This window comes from Oncorhynchus keta, unplaced genomic scaffold (assembly GCF_023373465.1).
Source record: "Oncorhynchus keta strain PuntledgeMale-10-30-2019 unplaced genomic scaffold, Oket_V2 Un_contig_1585_pilon_pilon, whole genome shotgun sequence".
Classification (NCBI taxonomy): Eukaryota; Metazoa; Chordata; class Actinopteri; order Salmoniformes; family Salmonidae; genus Oncorhynchus; species Oncorhynchus keta.
In genome coordinates, this window is record NW_026279560.1 from 141,330 (window position 1) to 165,805 (window position 24,476).

A 24,476-nucleotide genomic window follows, 5' to 3' on the forward strand; every position below is an offset into this window, starting at 1 on the left:
CAAGGAGTCGATAGTTACGGTCTCCAAGGAGTCGATAGTTACGGTCTCCAAGGAGTCGATAGTTACGGTCTCCAAGGAGTCGGTAGTTACGGTCTCCAAGGAGTCGATAGTTACGGTCTCCAAGGAGTCAATAGTTACGGTCTCCAAGGAGTCAATAGTTACGGTCTCCAAGGAGTCAATAGTTACGGTCTCCAAGGAGTCAATAGTTACGGTCTCCAAGGAGTCAATAGTTACGGTCTCCAAGGAGTCAATAGTTACGGTCTCCAAGGAGTCAATAGTTACGGTCCCCAAGGAGTCAATAGTTAGTCAAGGATAGTTACGGTCTCCAGGAGGGTAGTTACGGTCTCCAAGGAGTTGATAGTTATGGTCTCAAGGAGTCGATAGTTAAGGAGTGATAGTTATGTTTTCCAAGGAGTCAGTAGTTACGGTCTCCAAGAAGTCGGTAGTTACGGTCTCCAAGAAGTCGATAGTTACGGTCTCCAAGGAGTCGGTAGTTACGGTCTCCAAGGAGTCGGTAGTTACGGTCTCCGAGGAGCTGATAGTTACAGTCTCCAAGGAGTCGATCTAAAACTAGTCTATAGTCATTTGAAAAAAGTAAACTGTACATGAAGTGTAAGCTAGTCATACTGAGGAGATGAATGGTGAGGAATATGCCTTTCAATTACACACAGAAAAAAACACACACAGAAACAGACACACAACACATGCACGCACACGTACAGAAATCATACGTGAAGACATATGCACACGAGCACACAATGCATTTCCAAGAGATTTATTTAAGAATGTGGAAACTATGTTGTGAAAATATTTAATATGTTGGAATACATTCAAGAAAAGAAAACGTGGATGCTCCAAATACATATGCTACATATCGATGCTCCAAATACATATGCTACATATCGATGCTCCAAATACATATGCTACATATCGATGCTCCAAATACATATGCTACATATCGATGCTCCAAATACATATGCTACATATCGATGCTCCAAATACATATGCTACATATCGATGCTCCAAATACATATGCTACATATCGATGCTCCAAATACATATGCTACATATCGATGCTCCAAATACATATGCTACATATTGATGCTCCAAATACATATGCTACATATTGAGTGAAGAAAGATTCTTCTCTATTCGACCAATGATACAATGGGGAACATTTGATCCAGCTCCTATTGAGAGAATTTCTGAGAACTATTGACTCAGAGACAGAGAGAGAAAATCAAGAAATATTTTAATAGGAGTTCTGAGAGAGGTCTTGTTTTGTTTCCTGGTATTGCTGAGATCTGAATAGGCCTATCTGATCCCGTCTGACATTTAGTTCTGAGTAGAAGGTTATCTTGTCTCATGATCCTGAGTGGTGAATGCCGACTCCAACATCCGTGATGCCCTTTGACCTGGGTCGTGTTCATTAGGGTGCCTGTTTTCAAATTTTGTGTAACCCAAATGAAAACAAGTATTTCTTATTGGACAAGTACCTCTCCCTTTCATTTAGTTTTAGACTTTTTTCTTCTGTTTTGTGCCTATTAAACACAACGCTGATTCCTGAGCAGTCACATCCATGGTGAGCATATGACCCATTGTCTGATTACTCACGTTAGAAACTGATCCCAGTTCAGTTCCTATGGCGCGAGAGAGGGAGATGATTGGTCCTCCAGGGGTTCTACTGGGTCCCATGGAGCCAATCAGAGATCAAAGAGAACAATTCATTCCTTCATTCTTGCTGACATCATCATTATCCTGAAGGTTCTCTCTCTCTCTGTAGTGGGTGTGAGAGTCCCTAAAGATGAACTTCTGAGATTGAGGCAGAGAGTTTAACATAGGATATTGACATCTGCTTTTGAGATCGGGGCTGTTGACATCATACCTTTAGTGAAAGGTGTTTCAATGATGCTTCACTCATCTGTGGGGAGAAAAGAGAAAATGACTAGACATTGACACGCACGCGCGCGCGCACACACACACACACACACACACACACACACACACACACACACACACACACACACACACACACACACACACACACACACACACACACACACACACACACACACACACACACACACACACACACACACACACACACACACACACACACACACACACACCTTCATTAAGGCTGTAAGCCCTAGCCTCCTTGAGGTGCTCATCACTTCTGCCAGTCCCTGGGGAGGGTGGCATTACCAATTACCTGCCACAGGACCTCAGTCTCCTCATTATAACACCCAACGGGACACACAAACACACACACGACCACACAAATGTGTACTCTCACGCACGCACACACATACACAATTCAGTCCCAATCAAAATCCTATTTTCCCTAACCCCTAAACCTAACCCGTTTTCTTACCCATCTTCACTGTGTATAACCTGTATCTGTTGCATCAATATCACACACATCAGATCACTAACACACCACCAAATCACTCCCGCACCACCAGATCACTAACACACCGCCCGATCACTCTCGCACCACCAGATCACTCCCACACCACCAGATCACTCAAGCACCCCCAGATCACTCCAGCACCCCAGATCACTAACACACCACCAGATCACTCCCGCACCACCAGATCACTCCCACACCACCAGATCACTCCCACACCACCAGATCACTCCCGCACCACCAGATCACTCCCGCACCACCAGATCACTAACGCACCACCAGATCACTCCCACTCCACCAGAACACTAACGCACCACCAGATCACTCCCACTCCACCAGATTACTAACGCACCACCAGATCACTCCCACTCCACCAGATTACTAACGCACCACCAGATCACTAACGCACCACCAGATCACTCCCACTCCACCAGATTACTAACGCACCACCAGATCACTCTGGCACCACCAGATCACTAACACACCACCAGATCACTCCCACTCCACCAGATCACTAACACACCACCAGATCACTCTGGCACCACCAGATCACTAACACACCACCAGATCACTCCCACTCCACCAGATCACTAATGCACCACCAGATCACTCCCACTCCACCAGATTACTAACGCACCACCAGATCACTCTGGCACCACCAGATCACTAACACACCACCAGATCACTCCCACTCCATCAGATTACTAACGCACCACCAGATCACTAACGCACCACCAGATCACTAACGCACCACCAGATCACTCCCACTCCACCAGATTACTAACGCACCACCAGATCACTCCCACTCCAACAGATTACTAACGCACCACCAGATCACTAACGCACCACCAGATCACTAACACACCACCAGATCACTAACGCACCACCAGATCACTCCCACACCACCAGATCACTAACGCACCACCAGATCACTCAGGCACCACCAGATCACTAACACACCACCAGATCACTCCCACACCACCAGATCACTAACGCACCACCAGATCACTAATGCACCACCAGATCACTAATGCACCACCAGATCACTCCCACCACCAGATCACTAACGCACCACCAGATCACTCCCACTCCACCAGATCACTCCCACTCCACCAGATTACTAACGCACCACCAGATCACTCTGGCACCACCAGATCACTAACACACCACCAGATCACTCCCACTCCACCAGATCACTAACGCACCACCAGATCACTCCCACTCCACCAGATCACTCCCACTCCACCAGATCACTAACGCACCACCAGATCACTAACACACCACCAGATCACTCCCACTCCACCAGATCACTAACGCACCACCAGATCACTAACGCACCACCAGATCACTAACGCACCACCAGATCACTAACGCACCACCAGATCACTCCCACTCCACCAGATCACTAACGCACCACCAGATCACTCCCACTCCACCAGATCACTAACACACCACCAGATCACTCCCACTCCACCAGATTACTAACGCACCACCAGATCACTCTGGCACCACCAGATCACTAACACACCACCAGATCACTCCCACTCCACCAGATCACTAATGCACCACCAGATCACTCCCACTCCACCAGATCACTCCCACTCCACCAGATTACTAACGCACCACCAGATTACTAACGCACCACCAGATCACTCTGGCACCACCAGATCACTAACACACCACCAGATCACTAACACACCACCAGATCACTCCCACTCCACCAGATCACTAACGCACCACCAGATCACTCCCACTCCACCAGATCACTAACGCACCACCAGATCACTCCCACTCCACCAGATCACTAACGCACCACCAGATCACTAACACACCACCAGATCACTCCCACCACCAGATCACTAACACACCACCAGATCACTAACACACCACCAGATCACTAACACACCACCAGATCACTAACACACCACCAGATCACTCCCACTCCACCAGATCACTAACGCACCACCAGATCACTCCCACTCCACCAGATCACTCACACTCCACCAGATCACTCCCACTCCACCAGATTACTAACGCACCACCAGATCACTCTGGCACCACCAGATCACTAACACACCACCAGATCACTCCCACTCCACCAGATCACTAACGCACCACCAGATCACTCCCACCACCAGATCACTAACGCACCACCAGATCACTCCCACACCACCAGATTACTAACACACCACCAGACCACCAGATCACTAACGCACCACCAGATCACTCCCACCACCAGATCACTAACACACCACCAGATCACTAACACACCACCAGATCACTCCCACCACCAGATCACTAACGCACCACCAGATCACTCCCACTCCACCAGATCACTAACGCACCACCAGATCACTAACACACCACCAGATCACTAACGCACCACCAGATCACTAACACACCACCAGATCACTCCCACACCACCAGATTACTAACACACCACCAGATCACAACACACCACCAGATCACAACACACCACCAGATCACTAACTGGCACCACCAGATCACTGGCACCACCAGATCACTAACACACCACCAGATCGCTAACACACCACCAGATCACTAACACACCACCAGATCACTAACGCACCACCAGATCACTCCCACTCCACCAGATTACTAACGCACCACCAGATCACTCCCACCACCAGATCACTAACGCACCACCAGATCACTAACGCACCACCAGATCACAACACACCACCAGATCACTAACACACCACCAGATCACTAACACACCACCAGATCACAACACACCACCAGATAACAACACACCACCAGATCACTAACACACCACCAGATCACTCGCACTCCACCAGATCACTAACGCACCACCAGATCACTCTGGCACCACCAGATCACTCTGGCACCACCAGATCACTCTGGCACCACCAGATCACTAACACACCACCAGATCACTCCCACTCCACCAGATCACTAACGCACCACCAGATCACTCCCACTCCACCAGATCACTAACGCACCACCAGATCACTAACGCACCACCAGATCACTAACACACCACCAGATCACTCACACACCACCAGATCACTAACGCACCACCAGATCACTCCCGCACCACCAGATCACTAACGCACCACCAGATCACTAACGCACCACCAGATCACTAACGCACCACCAGATCACTCCCACACCACCAGATCACTAACGCACCACCAGATCACTCCCACACCACCAGATCACTAACGCACCACCAGATCACTCCCACTCCACCAGATCACTAACGCACCACCAGATCACTAACACACCACCAGATCACTCCCACTCCACCAGATCACTCCCACTCCACCAGATTACTAATGCACCACCAGATCACTCTGGCACCACCAGATCACTAACACACCACCAGATCACTCCCACTCCACCAGATCACTCCCACTCCACCAGATCACTAACGCACCACCAGATCACTCCCACTCCACCAGATTACTAACGCACCACCAGATCACTCCCACTCCACCAGATCACTAATGCTCCACCAGATCACTAATGCACCACCAGATCACAACACACCACCAGATCACTAACACACCACCAGATCACTAACACACCACCAGATCACTAACACACCACCAGATCACTCTGGCACCACCAGATCACTAACACACCACCAGATCACTAACACACCACCAGATCACTAACACACCACCAGATCACAACACACCACCAGATCACAACACACCACCAGATCACTAACACACCACCAGATCACTAACACACCACCAGATCACTAACACACAGCCAGATCACAACACACCACCAGATCACTCTGGCACCACCAGATCACTAACACACCACCAGATCACTAACACACAGCCAGATCACTAACACACAGCCAGATCACTAACACACCACCAGATCACTAACACACCACCAGATCACTAACACACCACCAGATCACTAACGCACCACCAGATCACTAACGCACCACCAGATCACTAACGCACCACCAGATCACTAACGCACCACCAGATCACTAACACTCCACCAGATCACTAACACACCACCAGATCACAACACACCACCAGATCACAACACACCACCAGATCACTAACACACCACCAGATCACTAACACACCACCAGATCACTAACACACCACCAGATCACTAACACACCACCAGATCACTAACACACCACCAGATCACAACACACCACCAGATCACAACACACCACCAGATCACTAACACACCACCAGATCACTAACACACCACCAGATCACTAACACACAGCCAGATCACTAACACACACCAGATCACTAACACACCACCAGATCACTAACACACCACCAGATCACTAACACACCACCAGATCACTAACACACCACCAGATCACTAACACACCACCAGATCACTAACACCACCAGATCACTAACACACCACCAGATCACTAACGCACCACCAGATCACTAACGCACCACCAGATCACTAACGCACCACCAGATCACTAACGCACCACCAGATCACTAACACACAGCCAGATCACTAACACACAGCCAGATCACTAACACACAGCCAGATCACTAACACACAGCCAGATCACTAACACACAGCCAGATCACTAACACACCAGCCAGATCACTAACACACAGCCAGATCACTAACACACCACCAGATCACTAACACACCACCAGATCACTAACACACCACCAGATCACTAACACACCACCAGATCACTAACACACCACCAGATCACTAACACACCACCAGATCACTAACACACAGCCAGATCACTAACACACAGCCAGATCACTAACACACAGCCAGATCACTAACACACCACCAGATCACTAACACACCACCAGATCACTAACACACAGCCAGATCACAACACACCACATTTACATTACATTTACATTTAAGTCATTTAGCAGACGCTCTTATCCAGAGCGACTTACAAATTGGTGCATTCACCTTATGACATCCAGTAGAATAGTCACTTTACAATAGTGCATCTAAATCTTAAAGGGGGGGTGAGAAGGATTACTTATCCTATCCTAGGTATTCCTTAAAGAGGTGGGGTTTCAGGTGTCAGATCACTAACACACCACCAGATCACTAACACACCACCAGATCACTAACACACCACCAGATCACTAACACACAGCCAGATCACTCCCGCAGCACCAGATTGCTAACACACAACCAGATCAGTTCCACAGCACCATATCCACATCCCTCTCTCTCTCAGAATGATCCTCCTCAGTCAGAAGTATTTTAACCAGAACTCTCTCATGCTTCCTCCTGACCTCTAAGGCCTGACAGGAAATTGAGAGTCTTTGTGTCTATAACGGAGGCTGAGAAACACATTGAGACGTGGACATCCTCTCAAACTCACATCCAAACCCAGCACATCTTGTGTAAGAACAATACTCAGCCTATCTGTGTATGACTGTTACCTTGGTGTGTTCCCATCTGGATAGGAGGCATAATGCTCAGGTCTGCTGGTAGTCCCACATACACACCTCCATAGTTCCTGAGAGAATAGGACACACACACACACACACACACACACACACACACACACACACACACACACACACACACACACACACACACACACACACACACACACACACACACACACACACACACACACACACACACACACACAGAGAGAGAGTGAGAAAGACATAGATAGACAGGTCTTGATCACAGTGACCTTCAAGCAAACAAAGTGACACACACACACAGGCCATGTTACTCACATCCTTTTTTCTTCTTCTCGTGCAGACTCCTCTGTGCTGTAAATGACATCATCAGTCAGTAATAGTCAGTAACAATTCAGTCAGTCAGTAATACTTCAGTCAGTCTGTAATAACTCAGTCACTCAGTAATAACTCAGTAAGTCAGTCATAACTCAGTCAGTCAGTCATAACTCAACTCAGTCAGTCATAACTCAGTCAGTCAGTCATAACTCAGTCAGTCAGTCATAACTCAGTCAGTCAGTCATAACTCAGTCAGTCAGTCATAACTCAGTCAGTCAGTCATAACTCAGTCAGTCAGTCATAACTCAGTCAGTCATAACTCAGTCAGTCATAACTCAGTCAGTCAGTCATAACTCAGTCAGTCAGTCATAACTCAGTCAGTCATAACTCAGTCAGTCATAACTCAGTCAGTCATAACTCAGTCAGTCATAACTCAGTCATAACTCAGTCAGTCATAACTCAGTCAGTCAGTCATAACTCAGTCAGTCAGTCATAACTCAGTCAGTCAGTCATAACTCAGTCAGTCAGTCATAACTCAGTCAGTCAGTCATAACTCAGTCAGTCAGTCATAACTCACTCAGTCAATCATAACTCAGTCAGTCATAACTCAGTCAGTCATAACTCAGTCAGTCATAACTCAGTCAGTCATAACTAAGTCATAACTGTCAGTCAGTCATAACTCAGTCAGTCATAACTCAGTCAGTCAGTCATAACTCAGTCAGTCAGTCATAAACTCAGTCTCAGTCAATCATAACTCAGTCAGTCATAACTCAGTCAGTCAACTCATAACTCAGTCAGTCATAACTCAGTCAGTCAGTCATAACTCACAACTCAGTCAGTCAGTAATAACTCTGTCAGTCAGTCATAACTCAGTCAGTCAGTAATAAGTCATAACTCAGTCAGTCATAACACAGTCAGTCAGTCATAACTCAGTCAGTCATAACTCAGTCAGTCAGTCATAACTCAGTCAGTCATAACTCAGTCAGTCATAACTCAGTCAGTCAGTCATAACTCAGTCAGTCAGTCATAACTCAGTCAGTCAGTCATAACTCAGTCAGTCAGTCATAACTCAGTCAGTCAGTCATAACTCAGTCAGTCAGTCAGTGATAAGTCCATCACCCCCGGGAGCTCTGACACACGGTCAAACACACGGTCACATCAAACAAAGGTTAATGAATGGCATGATCAACAGGTCTGTCCAATATGTAAATGTGCGTGTTCATGGGTGTTCACCGTCTAGGGGTCTTTTCTCCACCAGAGACCTGTTTGAAGCTCTGTAGCAGTGGCGAAACCAGTCTCATTGATGACCTGGCTATCATTATTTTCAGTCATTTAGCAGAGGCTCTTATCCAGAGCGACTTTCAGTCACACTTTTTTTTACTTCGTACTGGTCCTCCGTGGGAATCGAACCCATATTCTCCCACAACCCTGGCATTGCAAGCACCATGCTCAACCAACTGAGCCACATGGGACCCGCTAGGCTTGTTGAGAACTTGACTTGCCTGTCAATATGTTTATCAGGCAGCTTGTTGAGAACTCTGCCTAACTGTCAATATGTTTATCAGGCAGCTTGTTGAGAACTCTGCCTAACTGTCAATATGTTTATCAGGCAGCTTGTTGAGAACTCTGCCTAACTGTCAATATGTTTATCAGGCAGCTTGTTGAGAACTCTGCCTAACTGTCAATATGTTTATTGAGAACTCTGCCTAACTGTCAATATGTTTATCAGGCAGCTTGTTGAGAACTCTGCCTAACTGTCAATATGTTTATCAGGCAGCTTGTTGAGAACTCTGCCTAACTGTCAATATGTTTATCAGGCAGCTTGTTGAGAACTCTGCCTAACTGTCAATATGTTTATCAGGCAGCTTGTTGAGAACTCTGCCTAACTGTCAATATGTTTATCAGGCAGCTTGTTGAGAACTCTGCCTAACTGTCAATATGTTTATCAGGCAGCTTGTTGAGAACTCTGCCTAACTGATATGTTTATCAGGCAGCTTGTTGAGAACTCTGCCTAACTGATATGCTTATCAGGAAGTAGTCCACAGTATTTGACTAATGTCCGACTCATTAATTCTAGGAAATTGTGTTTTTCCTTTTATAGTTGAGAGGCAGGGCCCTGTGGGCAAGGTGAGGACTGAGTGTGAGTGAGACCGGATGGAGATGTTTGTGGTGCCTGGCTGGGATAAACAGAGCAGTGACGTGGAAGGTTCTTCACCTTTAATGAAAGAACATGACCTATTAGCTTACAACAACAGCACATTCTCCACCTACAGCTGTCATACTGACGACAACAGCACATTCTCCACCTACAGCTGTCATACTGACAACAACAGCACATTCTCCACCTACAGCTGTCATACTGACAACAACAGCACATTCTCCACCTACAGCTGTCATACTGACAACAACAGCACATTCTCCACCTACAGCTGTCATACTGACAACAACAGCACATTCTCCACCAACGGCTGTCATACTGACAACAGCACATTCTCCATCTACAGCTGTCATACTGACAACAACAGCACATTCTACACCAACGGCTGTCATACTGTCATACTGACAACAGCACATTCTCCATCTACAGCTGTCATACTGACAACAACAGCACATTCTACACCAACGGCTGTCATACTGACAACAACAGCACATTCTACACCAACGGCTGTCATACTGACAACAACAGCACATTCTCCATCTACAGCTGTCATACTGACAACAACAGCACATTCTCCACCAAGCTGTCATACTGACAACAACAGCACATTCTCCACCAACGGCTGTCATACTGACAACAACAGCACATTCTCCACCTACAGCTGTCATACTGACAACAACAGCACATTCTCCATCTACAGCTGTCATACTGACAACAACAGCACATTCTCCATCTACAGCTGTCATACTGACAACAACAGCACATTCTCCACCTACAGCTGTCATACTGACAACAACAGCACATTCTCCATCTACAGCTGTCATACTGACAACAACAGCACATTCTCCACCTACAGCTGTCATACTGACTGACAACAGCACATTCTCCACCAACAGCTGTCATACTGACAACAACAGCACATTCTCCATCTACAGCTGTCATACTGACAACAACAGCACATTCTCCATCTACAGCTGTCATACTGACAACAACAGCACATTCTCCATCTACAGCTGTCATACTGACAACAACAGCACATTCTCCACCTACAGCTGTCATACTGACAACAACAGCACATTCTCCATCTACAGCTGTCATACTGACAACAACAGCACATTCTCCACCTACAGCTGTCATACTGACAACAACAGCACATTCTCCACCTACAGCTGTCATACTGACAACAACAGCACATTCTCCATCTACAGCTGTCATACTGACAACAACAGCACATCTACAGCTGTCATACTGACAACAACAGCACATTCTCCACCTACAGCTGTCATACTGACAACAACAGCACATTCTCCACCTACAGCTGTCATACTGACAACAACAGCACATTCTCCACTACAGCTGTCATACTGACAACAACAGCACATTCTCCACCTACAGCTGTCATACTGACAACAACAGCACATTCTCCATCTACAGCTGTCATACTGACAACAACAGCACATTCTCCACCTACAGCTGTCATACTGACAACAACAGCACATTCTCCAGCTGTCATACTGACAACAACAGCACATTCTCCACCTACAGCTGTCATACTGACAACAACAGCACATTCTCCACCTACAGCTGTCATACTGACAACAACAGCACATTCTCCATCTACAGCTGTCATACTGACAACAACAGCACATTCTCCACCTACAGCTGTCATACTGACAACAACAGCACATTCTCCATCTACAGCTGTCATACTGACAACAACAGCACATTCTCTGACAACAACAGCTGTCATACTGACAACAACAGCACATTCTCCATCTACAGCTGTCATACTGACAACAACAGCACATTCTCCACCTACAGCTGTCATACTGACAACAACAGCACATTCTCCATCTACAGCTGTCATACTGACAACAACAGCACATTCTCCATCTACAGCTGTCATACTGACAACAACAGCACATTCTCCACCTACAGCTGTCATACTGACAACAACAGCACATTCTCCACCTACAGCTGTCATACTGACAACAACAGCACATTCTCCATCTACAGCTGTCATACTGACAACAACAGCACATTCTCCATCTACAGCTGTCATACTGACAACAACAGCACATTCTCCATCTACAGCTGTCATACTGACAACAACAGCACATTCTCCATTACAGCTGTCATACAGACGACAACAGCACATTCTCCATCTACAGCTGTCATACTGACAACAACAGCACATTCTCCACCTACAGCTGTCATACAGACGACAACAGCACATTCTCCACCAACAGCTGTCATACTGACAACAACAGCACATTCTCCATCTACAGCTGTCATACAGACAACAACAGCACATTCTCTCCACTGTCATACGACAACAACAGCTGTCATATACAGCTGACTGACAACAACAGCACATTCTCCATCTACAGCTGTCATACTGACAACAACAGCACATTCTCCATTACAGCTGTCATACTGACAACAACAGCACATTCTCCATCTACAGCTGTCATACTGACAACAACAGCACATTCTCCACCTACAGCTGTCATACTGACAACAACAGCACATTCTCCATCTACAGCTGTCATACTGACAACAACAGCACATTCTCCATCTACAGCTGTCATACTGACAACAACAGCACATTCTCCATCTACAGCTGTCATACTGACAACAACAGCACATTCTCCACCTACAGCTGTCATACTGACAACAACAGCACATTCTCCACCTACAGCTGTCATACTGACAACAACAGCACATTCTCCATCTACAGCTGTCATACTGACAACAACAGCACATTCTCCATTCTACAGCTGTCATACTGACAACAACAGCACATTCTCCACCTACAGCTGTCATACAGACGACAACAGCACATTCTCCACCAACAGCTGTCATACTGACAACAACAGCACATTCTCCATCTACAGCTGTCATACAGACAACAACAGCACATTCTCCACCAACGGCTGTCATACAGACGACAACAGCACATTGTCCATCTACAGCTGTCATACTGACAACAACAGCACATTCTCCACTTACAGCTGTCATACTGACAACAACAGCACATTCTCCATCTACAGCTGTCATACTGACAACAACAGCACATTCTCCACCTACAGCTGTCATACTGACAACAACAGCACATTCTCCATCTACAGCTGTCATACTGACAACAACAGCACATTCTCCATCTACAGCTGTCATACTGACAACAACAGCACATTCTCCATCTACAGCTGTCATACTGACAACAACAGCACATTCTCCACCTACAGCTGTCATACTGACAACAACAGCACATTCTCCACCTACAGCTGTCATACTGACAACAACAGCACATTCTCCATCTACAGCTGTCATACTGACAACAACAGCACATTCTCCACTCTACAGCTGTCATACAGACAACAACAGCACATTCTCCACCTACAGCTGTCATACTGACAACAACAGCACATTCTCTACCTACAGCTGTCATACTGACAACAACAGCACATTCTCCATCTACAGCTGTCATACTGACAACAACAGCACATTCTCCATCTACAGCTGTCATACTGACAACAACAGCACATTCTCCACTTACAGCTGTCATACTGACAACAACAGCACATTCTCTACCTACAGCTGTCATACTGACAACAACAGCACATTCTCCATCTACAGCTGTCATACAGACGACAACAGCACATTCTCCACCAACGGCTGTCATACTGACAACAACAGCACATTCTCCATCTACAGCTGTCATACAGACAACAACAGCACATTCTCCACCTACAGCTGTCATACTGACAACAACAGCACATTCTCTACCTACAGCTGTCATACTGACAACAACAGCACATTCTCCATCTACAGCTGTCATACAGCTGTCATACTGACAACAACAGCACATTCTCCACCTACAGCTGTCATACTGACAACAACAGCACATTCTCCACCTACAGCTGTCATACTGACAACAACAGCACATTCTCCACCTACAGCTGTCATACTGACAACAACAGCACATTCTCCATCTACAGCTGTCATACTGACAACAACAGCACATTCTCCACCTACAGCTGTCATACTGACAACAACAGCACATTCTCCACCTACAGCTGTCATACTGACAACAACAGCACATTCTCCACCTACAGCTGTCATACTGACAACAACAGCACATTCTCCACCTACAGCTGTCATACTGACAACAACAGCACATTCTCCATCTACAGCTGTCATACTGACAACAACAGCACATTCTCCACCTACAGCTGTCATACTGACAACAACAGCACATTCTCCATCTACAGCTGTCATACTGACAACAACAGCACATTCTCCATCTACAGCTGTCATACTGACAACAACAGCACATTCTCCACCTACAGCTGTCATACTGACAACAACAGCACATTCTCCATCTACAGCTGTCATGCTGACAACAACAGCACATTCTCCATCTACAGCTGTCATACTGACAACAACAGCACATTCTCCACTTACAGCTGTCATACAGACAACAACAGCACATTCTCCATCTACAGCTGTCATACTGACAACAACAGCACATTCTCCATCTACAGCTGTCATACTGACAACAACAGCACATTCTCCACCTACAGCTGTCATACTGACAACAACAGCACATTCTCCACCTACAGCTGTCATACTGACAACAACAGCACATTCTCCACCTACAGCTGTCATACTGACAACAACAGCACATTCTCCACCTACAGCTGTCATACTGACAACAACAGCACATTCTCCATCTACAGCTGTCATACTGACAACAACAGCACATTCTCCACCTACAGCTGTCATACTGACAACAACAGCACATTCTCCACCTACAGCTGTCATACTGACAACAACAGCACATTCTCCATCTACAGCTGTCATACTGACAACAACAGCACATTCTCCATCTACAGCTGTCATACTGACAACAACAGCACATTCTCCACCTACAGCTGTCATACAGACAACAACAGCACATTCTCCACCTACAGCTGTCATACTGACAACAACAGCACATTCTCCATCTACAGCTGTCATACAGACGACAACAGCACATTCTCCACCAACGGCTGTCATACAGACGACAACAGCACATTGTCCATCTACAGCTGTCATACTGACAACAACAGCACATTCTCCACTTACAGCTGTCATACTGACAACAACAACACATTCTCCATCTACAGCTGTCATACTGACAACAACAGCACATTCTCCACCTACAGCTGTCATACTGACAACAACAGCACATTCTCCATCTACAGCTGTCATACTGACAACAACAGCACATTCTCCATCTACAGCTGTCATACTGACAACAACAGCACATTCTCCATCTACAGCTGTCATACTGACAACAACAGCACATTCTCCACCTACAGCTGTCATACTGACAACAACAGCACATTCTCCACCTACAGCTGTCATACTGACAACAACAGCACATTCTCCATCTACAGCTGTCATACTGACAACAACAGCACATTCTCCACTTACAGCTGTCATACAGACGACAACAGCACATTCTCCACCTACAGCTGTCATACTGACAACAACAGCACATTCTCTACCTACAGCTGTCATACTGACAACAACAGCACATTCTCCATCTACAGCTGTCATACTGACAACAACAGCACATTCTCCATCTACAGCTGTCATACTGACAACAACAGCACATTCTCCACTTACAGCTGTCATACTGACAACAACAGCACATTCTCTACCTACAGCTGTCATACTGACAACAACAGCACATTCTCCATCTACAGCTGTCATACAGACGACAACAGCACATTCTCCACCAACGGCTGTCATACTGACAACAACAGCACATTCTCCATCTACAGCTGTCATACAGACGACAACAGCACATTCTCCACCTACAGCTGTCATACTGACAACAACAGCACATTCTCTACCTACAGCTGTCATACTGACAACAACAGCACATTCTCCATCTACAGCTGTCATACTGACAACAACAGCACATTCTCCACCAACGGCTGTCATACTGACAACAACAGCACATTCTCCACCTACAGCTGTCATACTGACAACAACAGCACATTCTCCACCTACAGCTGTCATACAGACGACAACAGCACATTCTCCACCAACGGCTGTCATACTGACAACAACAGCACATTCTCCACCTACAGCTGTCATACAGACGACAACAGCACATTCTCCACCAACAGCTGTCATACTGACAACAACAGCACATTCTCCACCTACAGCTGTCATACTGACAACAACAGCACATTCTCCACCTACAGCTGTCATACTGACAACAACAGCACATTCTCCATCTACAGCTGTCATACAGACGACAACAGCACATTCTCCATCTACAGCTGTCATACTGACAACAACAGCACATTCTCCATCTACAGCTGTCATACTGACAACAACAGCACATTCTCCACTTACAGCTGTCATACTGACAACAACAGCACATTCTCCATCTACAGCTGTCATACTGACAACAACAGCACATTCTCCATCTACAGCTGTCATACTGACAACAACAGCACATTCTCCATCTACAGCTGTCATACTGACAACAACAGCACATTCTCCATCTACAGCTGTCATACTGACAACAACAGCACATTCTCCATCTACAGCTGTCATACTGACAACAACAGCACATTCTCCACCTACAGCTGTCATACTGACAACAACAGCACATTCTCCACCTACAGCTGTCATACTGACAACAACAGCACATTCTCCATCTACAGCTGTCATACTGACAACAACAGCACATTCTCCACCTACAGCTGTCATACATGACAACAACAGCACATTCTCCATCTACAGCTGTCATACTGACAACAACAGCACATTCTCCACTACAGCTGTCATACTGACAACAACAGCACATTCTCCTCTACAGCTGTCATACTGACAACAACAGCACATTCTCCATCTACAGCTGTCATACTGACAACAACAGCACATTCTCCATCTACAGCTGTCATACTGACAACAACAGCACATTCTCCATCTACAGCTGTCATACTGACAACAACAGCACATTCTCCATCTACAGCTGTCATACTGACAACAACAGCACATTCTCCACCTACAGCTGTCATACTGACAACAACAGCACATTCTCCATCTACAGCTGTCATACTGACAACAACAGCACATTCTCCACCTACACAGCAACAACAGTCATAGCTGACTGACAACAACAGCACATTCTCCACTTACAGCTGTCATACTGACAACAACAGCACATTCTCCACCTACAGCTGTCATACTGACAACAACAGCACATTCTCCACCTACAGCTGTCATACTGACAACAACAGCACATTCTCCATCTACAGCTGTCATACTGACAACAACAGCACATTCTCCATCTACAGCTGTCATACTGACAACAACAGCACATTCTCCATCTACAGCTGTCATACTGACAACAACAGCACATTCTCACCTACAGCTGTCATACTGACAACAACAGCACATTCTCCATCTACAGCTGTCATACAGACAACAACAGCACATTCTCCACTACAGCTGTCATACTGACAACAACAGCACATTCTCCATCTACAGCTGTCATACTGACAACAACAGCACATTCTCCATCTACAGCTGTCATACTGACAACAACAGCACATTCTCCACCTACAGCTGTCATACTGACAACAACAGCACATTCTCCATCTACAGCTGTCATACTGACAACAACAGCACATTCTCCATCTACAGCTGTCATACTGACAACAACAGCACATTCTCCACCTACAGCTGTCATACTGACAACAACAGCACATTCTCCACCTACAGCTGTCATACTGACAACAACAGCACATTCTCCACCAACGGCTGTCATACTGACAACAACAGCACATTCTCCACCTACAGCTGTCATACAGACAACAACAGCACATTTCTCCACCTACAGCTGTCATACTGACAACAACAGCACATTCTCCACCTACAGCTGTCATACTGACAACAACAGCACATTCTCCACCTACAGCTGTCATACTGACAACAACAGCACATTCTCCATCTACAGCTGTCATACAGACAACAACAGCACATTCTCCATCTACAGCTGTCATACTGACAACAACAGCACATTCTCCATCTACAGCTGTCATACTGACAACAACAGCACATTCTCCATTACAGCTGTCATACTGACAACAACAGCACATTCTCCATCTACAGCTGTCATACTGACAACAACAGCACATTCTCCACCTACAGCTGTCATACTGACAACAACAGCACATTCTCCATCTACAGCTGTCATACTGACAACAACAGCACATTCTCCATCTACAGCTGTCATACTGACAACAACAGCACATTCTCCATCTACAGCTGTCATACTGACAACAACAGCACATTCTCCATCTACAGCTGTCATACTGACAACAACAGCACATTCTCCACCTACAGCTGTCATACTGACAACAACAGCACATTCTCCACCTACAGCTGTCATACTGACAACAACAGCACATTCTCCACCTACAGCTGTCATACTGACAACAACAGCACATTCTCCATCTACAGCTGTCATACTGACAACAACAGCACATTCTCCATCTACAGCTGTCATACTGACAACAACAGCACATTCTCCACCTACAGCTGTCATACTGACAACAACAGCACATTCTCCATCTACAGCTGTCATACTGACAACAACAGCACATTCTCCACCTACAGCTGTCATACTGACAACAACAGCACATTCTCCATCTACAGCTGTCATACTGACAACAACAGCACATTCTCCACTACAGCTGTCATACTGACAACAACAGCACATTCTCCACCTACAGCTGTCATACTGACAACAACAGCACATTCTCCATCTACAGCTGTCATACTGACAACAACAGCACATTCTCCACCTACAGCTGTCATACTGACAACAACAGCACATTCTCCACCAACAGCTGTCATACTGACAACAGCACATTCTCCACCTACAGCTGTCATACTGACAACAACAGCACATTCTCCACCAACGGCTGTCATACTGACAACAACAGCACATTCTACACCAACGGCTGTCATACTGACAACAACAGCACATTCTCCATCTACAGCTGTCATACTGACAACAACAGCACATTCTCCACTTACAGCTGTCATACTGACAACAACAGCACATTCTCCACCTACAGCTGTCATACTGACAACAACAGCACATTCTCCACCTACAGCTGTCATACTGACAACAACAGCACATTCTCCATCTACAGCTGTCATACTGACAACAACAGCACATTCTCCATCTACAGCTGTCATACTGACAACAACAGCACATTCTCCATCTACAGCTGTCATACTGACAACAACAGCACATTCTCCACCTACAGCTGTCATACTGACAACAACAGCACATTTCTCCACCTACAGCTGTCATACTGACAACAACAGCACATTCTCCATCTACAGCTGTCATACTGACAACAACAGCACATTCTCCATCTACAGCTGTCATACAGACAACAACAGCACATTCTCCACCTACAGCTGTCATACTGACAACAACAGCACATTCTCCACCTACAGCTGTCATACTGACAACAACAGCACATTCTCCATCTACAGCTGTCATACTGACAACAACAGCACATTCTCCATCTACAGCTGTCATACTGACAACAACAGCACATTCTCCATCTACAGCTGTCATACTGACAACAACAGCACATTCTCCACCTACAGCTGTCATACTGACAACAACAGCACATTCTCCATCTACAGCTGTCATACAGACAACAACAGCACATTCTCCATTCTGTCACTGACGACAACAGGCTGTCATACTGACAACAACAGCACATTCTCCATCTACAGCTGTCATACTGACAACAACAGCACATTCTCCACCTACAGCTGTCATACTGACAACAACAGCACATTCTCCACCTACAGCTGTCATACTGACAACAACAGCACATTCTCCATCTACAGCTGTCATACTGACAACAACAGCACATTCTCCACCTACAGCTGTCATACTGACAACAACAGCACATTCTCCACCTACAGCTGTCATACTGACAACAACAGCACATTCTCCACCTACAGCTGTCATACTGACAACAACAGCACATTCTCCACTAAGCTGTCATACTGACAACAACAGCACATTCTCCACCTACAGCTGTCATACTGACAACAACAGCACATTCTCCACCTACAGCTGTCATACTGACAACAACAGCACATTCTCCACCTACAGCTGTCATACTGACAACAACAGCACATTCTCCACCTACAGCTGTCATACTGACAACAACAGCACATTCTCCATCTACAGCTGTCATACAGACAACAACAGCACATTCTCCATCTACAGCTGTCATACTGACAACAACAGCACATTCTCCATCTACAGCTGTCATACTGACAACAACAGCTGTCATACTGACAACAACAGCACATTCTCCATCTACAGCTGTCATACTGACAACAACAGCACATTCTCCACCTACAGCTGTCATACTGACAACAACAGCACATTCTCCACCTACAGCTGTCATACTGACAACAACAGCACATTCTCCATCTACAGCTGTCATACTGACAACAACAGCACATTCTCCATCTACAGCTGTCATACTGACAACAACAGCACATTCTCCATCTACAGCTGTCATACTGACAACAACAGCACATTCTCCACCTACAGCTGTCATACTGACAACAACAGCACATTCTCCACCTACAGCTGTCATACTGACAACAACAGCACATTCTCCACCTACAGCTGTCATACTGACAACAACAGCACATTCTCCACCTACAGCTGTCATACTGACAACAACAGCACATTCTCCATCTACAGCTGTCATACTGACAACAACAGCACATTCTCCATCTACAGCTGTCATACTGACAACAACAGCACATTCTCCACCTACAGCTGTCATACTGACAACAACAGCACATTCTCCATCTACAGCTGTCATACTGACAACAACAGCACATTCTCCACATTCTACAGCTGTCATACTGACAACAACAGCACATTCTCCACCTACAGCTGTCATACTGACAACAACAGCACATTCTCCACCTACAGCTGTCATACTGACAACAACAGCACATTCTCCACCTACAGCTGTCATACTGACAACAACAGCACATTCTCCACCTACAGCTGTCATACTGACAACAACAGCACATTCTCCACCTACAGCTGTCATACTGACAACAACAGCACATTCTCCACCTACAGCTGTCATACTGACAACAACAGCACATTCTCCACCTACAGCTGTCATACTGACAACAACAGCACATTCTCCATCTACAGCTGTCATACTGACAACAACAGCACATTCTCCACCTACAGCTGTCATACTGACAACAACAGCACATTCTCCACCTACAGCTGTCATACTGACAACAACAGCACATTCTCCATCTACAGCTGTCATACTGACAACAACAGCACATTCTCCACCTACAGCTGTCATACTGACAACAACAGCACATTCTCCATCTACAGCTGTCATACTGACAACAACAGCACATTCTCCATCTACAGCTGTCATACTGACAACAACAGCACATTCTCCACCTACAGCTGTCATACTGACAACAACAGCACATTCTCCACCTACAGCTGTCATACTGACAACAACAACAATAACAACATGGGTTCAATGCCGATTCCCCCTACTCCCCAAATAATGTGTACACTCGTTTGTGCCCCTTTAAGAATTGAAAAGCAGTGGATTAGTGAGAGAAATATGGGCTTGGGGCCAGAGAGAGAGAGAGACAACCATACTCACACTTCTTCTTTGGAGGCTTCGGCTGGACCTGTGAGAACAAAGGTATATTCATTTAAGATGGTTGAACGGTCCTCACACCCCTTAACCTTTTCCACATTTTGTTGTGCTACAGCCTGAATGTAAAATTGATTAAATTGAGATTTTTTTTGTCACTGGCCTACAAGGTGTTGTGTTAAGGACCAATACAATACAAAACATTGCTGAGTACCATATTTTCAAGCATAGTGGTGGCTGCATCATGTTATGGGTATGCTTGTAATCGTTAAGGACTGGGGAGTTTTTCAGGATAAAAAATAAAAGGAATGGGCCTCCTGAGTGGCTCAGAGGTGTAAGGCACTTCATCACAGTGCTTGAGGCGTCACTACAGACCCGGCTTTGATCCCAGGCTGTGTCACAACCGGCCATGACCGGGAGTCCCATAGGGCGTGCACAATTGGCCCAGCGTTGTCCGGGTTAGGGGAGGGTTTGTCCGGGGGGGCTTTACTTGGCTCATCGCGTGTGTTCTAGTGTGCTCTGGTGGTGGGCCGGGCGCCTGCAGGCTGACTCCGGTCATGAGTTGAATAGTGTTTCCTCCGACACATTGGTGCGGCTGGCTTCCGGGTTAAGCAGGCGGGTGTTAAGAAGCGGTCATGTTTTGGAGGACTCATGACTTGACCTTCGCCTCTCCTGAGCCCGTTGGGGAGTTGCAGCTATGAGAGAAAATAGCTATGGATATTGCTCCCCTGTGTGTGTGTGTGTGTGTGTGTGTGTGTGTATGTGTGTGTGTGTGTGTGTGTGTGTGTGTGTGTGTGTGTGTGTGTATGTGTGTGTGTGTGTGTGTGTGTGTGTGTGTGTGTGTGTGTGTGTGTGTGTGTGTGTGTGTGTGCATTTCTCCCATCCACTGCCGTGTGTGTGTGTGTGTGTGTTTAAAACCTTTTAAAACAGAGAAACAGAGAAGCCTTGACTGCTTTCAGTGTTCATGAGCTTGGCCATTGTCCCATTGTGAGTGCTGTTGACAGCATCTTGTACGTGAGTCACCTATCGATTCTGTACTCAGGCTGTCATCAGAGCACCACTCTCCCCAGTTATAACAGATATATCTGGTCAGGTAGTCATCAGAGCACCACTCTCCCCAGTTATAACAGATATATCTGGTCAGGTAGTCATCAGAGCACCACTCTCCCCAGTTATAACAGATATATCTGGTCAGGTAGTCATCAGAGCACCACTCTCCCCAGTCATAACAGATATATCTGGTCAGGTAGTCATCAGAGCACCACTCTCCCCATCTGGTCAGGTAGTCATCAGAGCACCACTCTCCCCAGTTATAACAGATATATCTGGTCAGGTAGTCATCAGAGCACCACTCTCCCCAGTTATAACAGATATATCTGGTCAGGTAGTCATCAGAGCACCACTCTCCCCAGTTATAACAGATATATCTGGTCAGGTAGTCATCAGAGCACCACTCTCCCCAGTTATAACAGATATATCTGGTCAGGTAGTCATCAGAGCACCACTCTCCCCAGTTATAACAGATATATCTGGTCAGGTAGTCATCAGAGCACCACTCTCCCCAATTATAACAGATATATCTGGTCAGGTAGTCATCAGAGCACCACTCTCCCCATCTGGTCAGGTAGTCATCAGAGCACCACTCTCCCCAGTTATAACAGATATATCTGGTCAGGTAGTCATCAGGTCCCCAGTTATAACAGATATATCTGGTCAGGTAGTCATCAGCACCACTCTCCCCAGTTATAACAGATATATCTGGTCAGGTAGTCATCAGAGCACCACTCTCCCCAGTCATAACAGATATATCTGGTCAGGTAGTCATCAGAGCACCACTCTCCCCAGTCATAACAGATATATCTGGTCAGGTAGTCATCAGAGCACCACTCTCCCCAGTTATAACAGATATATCTGGTACATCTGGTCAGGTAGTCATCAGAGCACCACTCTCCCCAGTTATAACAGATATATCTGGTCAGGTAGTCATCAGAGCACCACTCTCCCCAGTTATAACAGATATATCTGGTCAGGTAGTCATCAGAGCACCACTCTCCCCAGTTATAACAGATATATCTGGTCAGGTAGTCATCAGAGCACCACTCTCCCCAGTTATAACAGATATATCTGGTCAGGTAGTCATCAGAGCACCACTCTCCCCAGTTATAACAGATATATCTGGTCAGGTAGTCATCAGAGCACCACTCTCCCCAGTTATAACAGATATATCTGGTCAGGTAGTCATCAGAGCACCACTCTCCCCAGTTATAACAGATATATCTGGTCAGGTAGTCATCAGAGCACCACTCTCCCAGTTATAACAGATATATCTGGTCAGGTAGTCATCAGAGCACCACTCTCCCCATCTGGTCAGGTAGTCATCAGAGCACCACCACAGATATATCTGGTCA

The 24,476-nt window shown here is 46.1% G+C and overlaps 1 long non-coding RNA gene across 1 annotated transcript in view; it reads right to left on the reverse strand.

Moving 5' to 3' along the window:
* Positions 1–761: 761 nt before the first annotated feature.
* Positions 762–24,476, reverse strand: part of LOC127919137 (uncharacterized) — a 42,748-nt gene continuing 19,033 nt past the window's right edge. Inside the window, exons 2-5 of the long non-coding RNA XR_008102000.1 lie at positions 22,075–22,102; positions 8,137–8,172; positions 7,828–7,904; positions 762–1,921 (exon numbers count right to left, since the gene is read on the reverse strand). This is a non-coding gene — a long non-coding RNA (uncharacterized LOC127919137). The remainder of the gene's footprint in view (positions 1,922–7,827; positions 7,905–8,136; positions 8,173–22,074; positions 22,103–24,476) is intronic.